This window comes from Dermacentor variabilis, chromosome 5 (genome assembly GCF_050947875.1).
Source record: "Dermacentor variabilis isolate Ectoservices chromosome 5, ASM5094787v1, whole genome shotgun sequence".
Classification (NCBI taxonomy): domain Eukaryota; kingdom Metazoa; phylum Arthropoda; class Arachnida; order Ixodida; family Ixodidae; genus Dermacentor; species Dermacentor variabilis.
The window spans coordinates 76,161,588-76,170,464 of record NC_134572.1 but is presented as its reverse complement, the minus strand read 5'-3'; the positions used below and the strand labels follow the sequence as shown (position 1 = coordinate 76,170,464).

At 49.2% G+C, this 8,877-nt stretch overlaps 1 pseudogene; it reads right to left on the bottom strand.

Moving 5' to 3' along the window:
• Positions 1-1,735: 1,735 nt before the first annotated feature.
• On the bottom strand, positions 1,736-5,249 carry LOC142583577 (juvenile hormone acid O-methyltransferase-like; annotated as a pseudogene).
• Positions 5,250-8,877: the final 3,628 nt, after the last annotated feature.

The window sequence follows — 8,877 nt, the reverse complement described above, 5'->3', positions numbered from 1 at the left end:
AGCGACGCACCGGAAGTGATCTTTCATGTAGCTACATCCGGCTTCCTCCCGCGTCGCGGCAAATTCCGCGTAGATTCCGAGAGTGCTCGCTGAGGACGATAATCTCCGGGACTGCGACTTGCGTGTCGCGCTCAGCCGGGCTTGCCGGTGTGAACATCAGTCGCCTTCGGTCGCTTTTTGATCGCGAGTCGCAAATGGTCGCGCGACCTCCTCAAGTCGCCGGTGTCAATGAGCCATAAAGCTTGCATGTGTTAGAAAGCCGGCGCACGCCAAGACGCTGCGCTCCCCCTTCTCTCGCGCGCAGATCGAAATCGACCGTCTCACGTAACCCGCGTAATTCTCCGCCTTTGACTCCGCTTACGAGTAGCGAGCGGATGGCGTGCTGATGAAGGTCACTACACGTGCTACCAGAGCGAGGAAAGTTTTCCCGCGCTTAAACCGTCTGTGTACATTGTCGACAGCTTCGGAGCAGCGCGCAAATGCCGACGATCGCATGCCCGCTTACGTTCCACGAGGAGGCATGCAATAACATAACACTACAGTAGTTTGCTCGGAAAGAACTCACTGGATCGCTGAATGCAGCTTTGCAAAAAGACATACTCAGCAAAGAACATTTCCAACACGAGGAGATGCTAACACTTCGCTTTCGTTCGCGTCGAAAGCATTGTTTGCACCAGCATCTTCTGCTTCCTGGAGAGGCCTGCTCTTCGCAATCTTCTCGAACATGTAGGGAGTAACGCCGAACTCCTCATAGAAACGCAAGCTCTCGAAATTTTCCGTTACCGTTCGAGCAAAACAACAACACCAAAGCACCTTGCACCGTGCTTCATGTGTAGCGGCAGCGGTTGCTCTGGACGAACACCATTGTTGCCGTCACGAGGCGCCCGACCAATCACAGGCGGAAACGAGGCGCGCGAGCTGCCCCGAGTCTGCTGCTGCACTTTTCGTCGAAATAAAATCTGTTTGCGCTTTCTTTCGCTCCATTTCGATGCGATATAAATTTCGATGTGATGCAATAAGAATAAATAAATATTCGAATTCGGAGGGTTGAAAACCATTACGCACAGCTCTTATTTTTTTCTGGAAAACCTTTCAGCTTCCCTTGAACAAATGCTTAATTACTATGTCACAGACAAGTCAGCACTGGGAGTGAGGGGGGGGGGGGGGGCGTGCTCCCCTGCAATGGGACCTGTGCGGGCACTATACTCGCGGACAATCTTCTGTGGCAATGAAGACAAAGTTATGGAGGCAAAGCGCGCACAAGTGAGAGCGCTTCTGAAAAGAGTGTTTTCATCCACGTTAGTTTAAGCTGGGGAAGAGAAAACAGAAACTCCTTATTAGCAACAGTTGAGGCGAATGGAACACACCTTGAGTTTTCAACAAGAACGACCGAACTGAAGTTTGGTGCTAAAGTGTCTACGGGAGTTGTAAGTATATGGTTAGCCAGCATTGAAATGATGGGCAGTACATAGATTTGCCTAAACTTCGCCCTTCTGGTTTCGAACGGCTTTGTGGCTTTTTTATTGATTGCTTTCAACAAACTGTATTGCGTTATAAATGCAACAATTCGTGACGAATACGCGCATGTGCGACGAGACTAATATTCTTGCTGTGTTTAGAAAACTGCGATTGCTTGGAAACTTAGAAAGATAGATAGATATGATTAACAAACAGAATGGCAAGGATGTTTGAAGCGGCGAATGCGAATATTAGACAAATTTATGTATACTAACCATCATTCCCAGGATGTCTGAATGATCGCTGCGCCGGAGTTTTCTGCTTTAATTTTTTTAGCAATCTCTACAGGGCGCAATAACTTACGCGAGAGGTCGTCGATGCTTGCCCTGGTGGCCTCCACACGCACCAGCTCGCACGACAGTGGCACCAGAGAGGTTGATTTTACGATGTTGATAAGGTAGTTCCTCAGGTATGCTGGGCCATCAGTGTCGAGAAAGTCGGGCACAGCATTCTTCAGCACCTGTCGATGATAATTTTAAAGCGTTCGAATTGAGTAGTTAAATTCTTGTGCGAATATTAGAGGAAAATTGCCCTAATATATCGACTCAAACACTGGATATTGCTCGATGCCTCCCCCCATCGCTCTCCCCCGCCCCCTCAAAAAAAAAAAAAAAATTAAGCACCATTTAAGGGACGCAAGCATACTGACATCAAACATGGAAACAAAAAAGTTTGCTTAACGGTACACCTATGCTGAGCCAGCGCATTTTCGAACACCGCCCATGAAAGACTGATATCTTGCATACCAGCATACTTTGCCCCGGCTGACCTTCCACATATGCCCCCATGGGTAATGTCCAAAATGCCGGTGCGTCTATCTATTCCGGGAATTTCTAAAAAATCGCGAATACCTACCGTCGGCCTCAGACATTTAACACTTGACTATATATCGAAAGAATATGATTCCTCGGTGAGCGTGTATACAGACGGATCGGTATCGTCGTATGCGTCTGGTGCGGCTTTCGTCGTGCCTGCGCATCAAGTCATTCGACGGTTTCGTCTCCATAACAAGACGACTTCAACATCTACGGAACTAGTGGCAATCAGAGAGGCCGTTCAATATATTTCGCGACAGCCTCCTCAAATATGGACAGTCTTCAGCGACGCAAAATCGGCTCTTCAACTACTTAGAGTGGTGTTGAAAGAAAGCGCTTACAGAGTGTTGGCTCTTCAAACTGCCGAGCTCTACACTTTAGCACAAGAAAATGGCCACCACATCACATTTCAGTGGATTCCCAGTCACTGTGGTATACAGGGCAACGAACTGGCCGACGCCGAAGCGAAGAAAGCGCTCGAAGAACGAGAGTCACTGCTTTCAATTCCTTTTTCAAGAGCGGACGCCAACTGTCTCCTCTCCAGTGTCATCCGAAAATTGACAGCACAGCACTGGGACAATCCGGATAATCGCCACAGACGACTCCAGAGATTGGACCCTGCCATGACTTTTAGGCTACCACCGAAACTTCAACGAAGCTGTGCCAGTCTTCTGCACAGACTAAGGCTGGGGGTAGCGTTTACGCGCGGATACGTGCACCTCATGCGACGCACCGAGTCTCCACACTGTGAGGTGTGCACTGTGACTGAGACTATAGGTCATGTGCTTTGTGACTGCCCTAAGTACGTGGAAGAGCGTGAAAGGTTGGACAACGACCTTACGTGTCTCGACAGCGCACCGTTGTCGGAGGACGTTATTTTAGGCCCTTCGCCCGATCCTCAATCGAGTTTCAAGGCCATTCAGGCATTACTGAACTTTTTAAAAACAACGGGCTTGGATTGCAGACTTTGAGCATGCCAAATTGCTTGCGATATGTTCTACTCCTTCCTTCTATCGTCATCGTCACCCATCATGCACCTCTTCCCTCTTTCTTTCCCTCTTCCCCTTCCCCCAATGCCGAGTAGCTGGCTAGAGGAATATACCTCAGGCCGACCTCTCAGCATTTCATATCATTAAACTTCTCTCTGTCTCTTGCAAGGAACGAAGCCTGGCGAAAATAGCTGGTGGGTTTTCACTAAAGAATCATCAGTAACAGTGCACTCCACTTAGTAATTGGGTGCACTTTACTTGGCACGCGGAGAAAATTAACGGCTCGTAAAAATGTGGCTCAGATCAATTCTTTCATTTTTCTTCAAACGACTTCAGGCGTCATTTATATTCATCACGAGTTCATCGACGAAACATTTTCCCAGTTTATTAAAAGTAAATATTTTCAAAATTACCACTGCTCAATTCTAATGGCCAATGTTAATAAGGAGATTCTTAGCTTAACAAGATAAGCCCGAGGAGAGGAGAATACAAAATGAAAGAGAAGGAAAGGCAGATAGGTTAGCCACTGCAAGAACCGGCTGGCCGTCATGCGCAGGGTAAGTACTGTTAGGGGAGGGCAAAATGTAGAGAGACAAGATACAAAAAACTGTAAACATAAACGTGACACAGCGCGCAACAACCCTTAAGAGTTACGACTATTAATGAATGAGCGAATTACCATTAACTGTTTAACATTGAATTTAACATTAACATTGAATTTTGCTCTTGTGATATAGTTATTAAATACCTGTACGCCCATGTAGCTTGCTTCGGGGTCCGCGTTGATCAGACGGGGTGCAGAAGGCTGAGATACCATGGAAGTTACTTACGAGGCGCTGATTAGTTTACAAGCTAGCGGGATAATCAATTGTGTTGTATACATAGTAGCAATACGCGTATTGCAAACAATGCGTTGTGATGCTGCGTGTGATAACGTTCAGTGTACGGGGCCTTCTTTTGCGTGTCTTCCCAACACGAGTTTCTTTCTCACTTTGTCCCGAAGGCGTAATAATCGCTTTGCTCAAAAAATTTAAATAGTGTTCGCACTTGTAATGATTTGCACATGTAGAACACTACGGAAGCTTAATTACCTTGTCATTTCGAGTAAGGTAATATTTGTACACAAACCTGAACGAAAATAATTGGAATCCGCCATAGTACGTGGACAAACACGCTTGTCGCGCTCTCACTTATATTTAGAGGATGCGGAACCGCCGGAATGAATTGCGTTGACACTGCTAATCATGCAACAAAACCTGTACAAATGAAGAGTGGAGTTGGAGCCTCAATCCAGGAATCCATAGATCGTACCGAACCTCACAAGGATAGCTGCAGGATAGGACCTTCCGCGGTCGAAGACGTTGGGCATGCAAGTACTCACGTCGCTGTATTTCTTCCATCACTGTGAATTAATCATTGCTTTGGAAAGCTGTAGCGGTCCAGGATGAGGATCGAACACGAACAAGCACTCGCTTCCTGTAGCCATAAGGCGTTCGACGTTCCTCAGCGCGGCACATTTGTCGTGTATCCAATGAAAGGCCAGGAAGGAATAGACGCGATCGAACTGCCCTTCAGTTTCGGTGAACTGTGACACCTCGTCGTCGGCCGTAATGTCCAGCATGCGGTGCTCGATCTTCGGGTCGCCGTGTTCTCGGCTAGCGTAGTCGATCATGGAGTGGGAGTTGTCCACCGCCACCAGTGTTCTTATTGATGGCCGGCATAGTGGGAGCAGGTAGTGTCACGTGAAGTTACCCGGCCCGCAACCGACGTCCAGATACTGCTCGTCGCATTTGCCGTCTTCTTTCGGGTTGGTGAACAACGATGCCTGCCAGCTTTTCAGAAGCTGTCCCGGGGACTCCCGGTTGTGAATCCTGACTTGATAGTAGACCTTGGGCAGCTCTTTATCGAGGGACGCTGACGGTGACATCCTGGACTGTTGAGGTGGACGCTCCATGACAAGGTGGCTGGGAATGCACTTACGCACAGGTACCGGCCTGCGTTTCAAAGGTACGGGGCTGATGCTCTTAAGAGTATCTAAATATGTAGTAGAATATCTAATGCTAAATAACTAAATAATGAAATTTGACTAACGAATGCACCTAAGCACCTAAGTTTTGGGATCAATCTTCTCAATTTGTAATTTTTTTTCTCCTTGCCATCTGGTTGATAAGCGTTTCCACATTTAGTGGAGTGTTTCACGATTCCTGTTGTTGCCAATTGCAATGTACGGAGGGAGCTGTGGTATACTGTCAAGCTGCTTTGGGGGCAGCTTTTACCCACAGCTTGCTCCATCTTTTATATCGAAATGAAATTGTAGTGAATTTTAAAGAACCCTATACCGGGATCTTGCCATAATTTGGACGTGTGAAACATGGAAAGAAGCGAATGTTTGTTAGGGCAAAATTTCCAGCTATAAGTAGTGCGCGTAATGCATTCTAGTAGGCAAATATGGCTTTGGTTTTCACTGATCGACATCATTGGCGTTTCAGTGCGTATATATTTACACAAAACTGGAACAAATACTGTTATATACCTAAATGCGCCTTGCCTGCCTTACGTAGATTTAGTTATGCCTTTAACAACCTGGATGCATGCCAAATTTCTCATACGCCCTCCACAGCAGCATGCCTCATAGCTCACAGCACGCTCACAGTGTAGCTTTGGGACTGAAAAAGGCTATGGGCACCCTGCAATGCAGTTTGTCTGTACATGTCGCGCCACCTGGCAGCGGCGGTGAGCACCCGCGGCTAGGCCGGCTAGGCCCTCACCGCTCAGGCCCGCCTGCAAGCCTGCTTTTAGAGCGCAGCTCTTTGGCGTCCGTTCCTGGGTTTCGCGTCGTCGTCGGCGTTGTCGTCGGCCTCGTAACCAGCTCCGCCCCCCTTTCATCCCCCCAGCGCTAGCAGCGACCGACTGATACCGCTGGATGCCGCTGACGCCGCTAGAGAGTCAAGATAACGTGACTGCATAGAACACCGTCGCCGCCATGCAGAAAGAGGAGGAAAGGGTCCCCCCCCCCCCCCTGTTCTTGTGTGGCGGATAGGGTGCTCTTCAGTTGCCGACGCGCCGGTTATTTCACGTAGGCCCCGGCACGTCGACGAATACGTGACCACCTTCCCACGGCTAGACCTGGTTCTTAGCGCTGCGGAAGCGAGGGTATCATATTGTTTGTGTCGGCATCGCCGGCGTTGTCCCTGAAACCAACTCCGCAGCTGGGTTTGACTCACTATCGGCGTCAGCGGCATCAGTCAGTCGCTGCTATCTCTTCCCTCCTCCCTTTATCGTGTTGTCCGCTTGCTGCGCGCGCTTCTGCCCCCATCGTTTGCCGCTGGGTGTACACGCCGCCCCCCTCCCCCCTCTTCCTGCGAGTCTCCGGTTGTCAAAGCGCCGGCTCGAACTTAATTCCTTTCTTCGCTCCTCCTCCAATGCAACCCCTGTGCGGTGGCAATCAGAGAGCCAGATCGGTGGCGGCGGATCTGTATATGTGCACCGCCCGAGCCGAAATTGCCGCTGCCGTTCGCCACTGCGAAATTATCTGCCAGTTCTTTCTGAGCCATGAGCGAGACGACCGATGGAAGTCCTCCGTCTGCTGCTGCTGCTGCTGCTGCTGCTAAACGAGCTGCCAGAGCAGAGGCCCAGCGCCGTCGCCGTCAGAATCCAGAGGTGCGTGCCGCCGAAGCAGAAGCTTACCTAGTGGAGTCTTTGTTAAAGGAATACGTGTGAAAAATAAAAAAAAATTCTGTGATAGCGCATACATGTGTTGCTCGATTTCTTTGCCTCAATCTATCGAAAAGGTGAAACAGCTTATTTGCTGCGCTCAAATTTCGCATTAGGAAGTAACGTAATCGTCGGTAATTTTTTTCAATTTTCCAATGGATTCTCCGCGGCCTCTTGGCAGCTCTTTCGTGAGAAGTGTGAACAAAAAGAACAAGCGCAGATACTGCTGCGTTAAGGAGTGTCACAACCACGAAGTTGATGTCGGCATCAAATTGTACCGCTTCCCTTCAAAACCGGGGGAAGCAACCCGGCGGCTGAAGTGGATCGTCGCGGTTTGTGTCGGTCTTGCGAATCGCTGTTAAACAACTAAGACGTAATTGCAAAAACAAGAAGAAAATATGAAAAAGAGCCAGCAGCGACATTTGTAAAAACACACAATAAAGCGTCAACTGCATAAAAACGCGTGAACTGATTCCGGCTGTTGTAAATCAGTTTAGATAGTTTAGCTCGTCTTGCTCCAAAACAAACGTGCAGTGGTTGTTAGGTGTCAAATCTAGCTTCGTAAGCGCTCCGTGCTGGAGCTTTCTATGCGCTGTGCTTCTTCCTGCGCCAAGACCAAGACGTGAATGCTGGAACCGAGCTCATTCGTGCTGATGTTTTCTCGTGCTTAGAACTACAGAACTAAGGTTGGAGCACAATGCAGAACACGTCGAGTATAGCATTTCCCTCGCGCACACGAGCGCATATTTGTTCAGTCTTCGCGTTGTTTAGTCTCAGCTGATTGCTCTCTATGAGTCTTCAACGGTAATGCCCTCTCACATTCGAGCCCGAACGGCAATACCAGAATATGCTCGAGGCACTTTGTCAACGGAGAAAAAAGCACTTACCAAGGCACGCTTCAAGTAAGGAAGCGAGAAATGACAGTTCAAAGACGTCCACGGCCGTATTTGCTCACTTAAGTAGCATTAAATCATGATTTGCTAACGCACTCGGAGATCGAAGTCGTAAGCATACTTACTTTGCTGTGACAAATACTTGGCGACCTGCGGTGGTTGCTTAGTGGCTATGGTGTTGGGCTGCTGAGCGCGAGGTCGCGGGAATAAATCCCGGCCACGGCGGCCAAATTTCGATGGGGTCGAAATACCAAAACACCCGTGTAATTAAATTTAGGTCCACGTTAAAGAACCCCAGGCGGTCCAAATTATTCCGTAGTCTCCCACCACGGCGTGCCTCCTAATCAGATTGTGGTTTGGCACCTAAAACACCACAATTTAATTTAAGCACCTCACTGTGACGTCCGTGCTGTTTACTTCTTTGACACGGTATACGTGGTTGTAGTCGTAAATTTGATGTCCTTTCTCAAGCGTCGGTGGTCGAAAATGGGCCTCGACGTTTTCGATTGCCTTAGAACCGGAATTTAGAACGTCCGAAAGCAGTGGCGTAGCTAGGTCGTCTGGCACCCGGGGCCCATAGGCCTTCTGTCACCCCACTCCCCGGGTGTAGCCGGCGGAAAGAGAGGTGTCTTCAGATGTATGACACCCCCCCCCCCCTCACTGGCGCCTTGCACCCGGGGCCCACGGCCCCCCGGCCCCCCCTGTTGCTACGCCACTGTCCGAAAGGTTTCAACGAGCGCCGCAAAAGCATGCCTCCGCAGCAGTGGCCTCCTCGGTATTTCGCGCAACTGACACGGTGGCGCTGACGGCTGAGGCGATCGCCGCGCCGCCTGACCATTGCAGGGAGCCCATACTCTCAATCAGTGGCCTCTATTTTCAACACAATACGAAGCTCTTGACGCACGAGTTACTCACCTGCGAGTAATGTGCTGACTTATGGGAATTTGG